At 38.6% G+C, this 2500-nt stretch overlaps 1 protein-coding gene across 1 annotated transcript in view; it reads right to left on the bottom strand.

Annotated features, from left to right (window-relative positions):
• The window catches only part of LOC121374984, a 91659-nt gene that overhangs the window by 16233 nt on the left and 72926 nt on the right, over nucleotides 1–2500 (bottom strand). The window lies entirely within an intron of this gene.

A 2500-nucleotide genomic window follows, 5' to 3' on the forward strand; every position in this document is an offset into this window, starting at 1 on the left:
CAAGGTTATATCCGTCATTATTAAAACATAGTTCATCATCATGTCAGTGTCCTACATAGCGACGACCTGGCCTCCACAAGGTTATATCCGTCATTATTAAAACATAGTTCATCATCATGTCAGTGTCCTACATAGCGACGACCTGGCCTCCACAAGGTTATATCCGTCATTATTAAAACATAGTTCATCATCATGTCAGTGTCCTACATAGCGACGACCTGGCATCTACAAGGTTATATCCGTCATTATTAAAACATAGTTCATCATCATGTCAGTGTCCTACATAGCGACGACCTGGCATCTACAAGGTTATATCCGTCATTATTAAAACATAGTTCATCATCATGTCAGTGTCCTACATAGCGACGACCTGGCATCTACAAGGTTATATCTGTCATTATTAAAACATAGTTCACCATCATGTCAGTGTCCTACATAGCGACGACCTGGCATCTACAAGGTTTATCTGTCATTATTAAAACATAGTTCACCATCATGTCAGTGTCCTACATAGCGACGACCTGGCATCTACAAGGTTATATCCGTCATTATTAAAACATAGTTCACCATCATGTCAGTGTCCTACATAGCGACGACCTGGCATCTACAAGGTTATATCTGTCATTATTAAAACATAGTTCACCATCATGTCAGTGTCCTACATAGCGACGACCTGGCCTCCACAAGGTTATATCTGTCAGTATTAAAACATAGTTCATCATTTGTCATTGGCTTCTAAGGCATGTATAGATTCGCATTTCAACCTGTGCTGGGGCACTGCATACTCTTCAGTGTGTGTATGGGCGGGGGTAGTAGGCCCTACCTCCTCAACCCTCGCCCACTCCGTCCCCGCTTCCAACGTGCATGTTCATGCCACACACAGATAAAGCTACACGCACTTGTCTTCAGGGTGTAAGGTGGTAGGCTATATTAAAGGGACATTCCCGAGTTTGCTGCATTGTAAGATCTTTCCGACTAATAAACTATTTCTACGATTAAACTTACATATTAAATATATTTTCTTGTTTAGAATATCAGTGTCTGTATATTCAATGTTTTTCTGTTCGTCTTAATATTTATAAGAAGCCCAAAATGGATTTTGTTTTCAAATAATTCCGTACGTACGAAAAAATTGTTTTTAGGAAATAAAATGAAATTTAACCTAGTACAAAATTGAGCCCTTGAGAATAAAAGTGGTCTAACTCATTTTTTGTCATTTTTTAGTTAAGGCCAGGAAACGATACCTAACTTGTATATTTATTTTGTGCAATAGTGGTCAAATTCATATCTATCTCCATTTTTGAATTAGAGATAACATTGTTTTTAAGTACTTCCAGGATTGTACAACATGTTAATACAAGAATGGTATAACTCGAAAGGTCTAAGGTGGTTTTGAAGGCTGTATTAATTACAAAATACACTTCAACAGGGCTAGCTTTGGTTGGTCAGATATATTCGTCAAATTATGTCATGTTAAAAAATTATAAAAGCAGAGTTATTTTCTAGCAAAATATCATTTATTACATAAAATTATTTTGCCAAATTTAAATAAAATTCGCCAATTGTTTCAAAGATTTCGCAACTAGCGAATTTGGCGAGTGTTAGAGCTAGGTCTGCTTCAAGGTTAATGAATGGATGACAATTTTATTTCAATGCTTCAGCAGTAAACAGTGAACACAACAATTAATTGAACTGTCTAGTCCATGCTGTCAGTGGTCAGTTCAGCAATTACATTTATGACTTCTCAACTCATTCCATGTTTCAGTCCATAGTCCATATAATCTATGGCAAGTGCTTCAGTTTTTCAGTTTTCTTTTTTAGTTGTCCAGTCAAGTCCTTTATGTCAGTTTTTAGTCTTTCAATCTTTTCCTCATAGTGTTGGACTTTGTAATGAGCTCTGCCATTCTTGTCCATGATTGGTCTTCTGCCTGTTCAGCAAAGCTGTCTGCATCACTCTCTAAACTTGTTTATTTTGGGGGGGGGGGGGGGGGGGGGGGCGGGACGTAGCCCAGTGGAAAGGCACTCGCTCGATGCACAGTTGGTGTAGGATCGATCCCCATTGGTGGGCCGATTGGGCTATTTCTCGTTCCAGCCCATTGTTCCAAGCTGAAAATTCCTTTCACATACTGTACAGTTTGCAGCATACTTATTGGAATTAACAATATAAGACTTTTTAAGGATTCGTAGGAACCATGCATTTTACTTTATTCCTTAGTCTCATTATCATCAAGTATTATTTTGGTCTCGTGGAAGCCCTATTGTCTACTCTAGATACTGATCAGCCTCTCTAACTGAGTCTTTTCCCATTCCAACCAGTGCCCCACAACAGGTACATAAAAGCTTTTGATATGTGATTTTCTGTGGGCGGATAGAGATGAAACCTAGAGTCCCCTCCGGTTTGACCGGTAGGGGGCTCTAATAAATAACTTTATTACCCACATGGTTAAACGCCAAGTGGGACGTAACACTTCGACATTACACCATGATTGATTATAATTAT

Source organism: Gigantopelta aegis, chromosome 1, assembly GCF_016097555.1.
Source record: "Gigantopelta aegis isolate Gae_Host chromosome 1, Gae_host_genome, whole genome shotgun sequence".
Taxonomy (NCBI): Eukaryota; Metazoa; Mollusca; class Gastropoda; order Neomphalida; family Peltospiridae; genus Gigantopelta; species Gigantopelta aegis.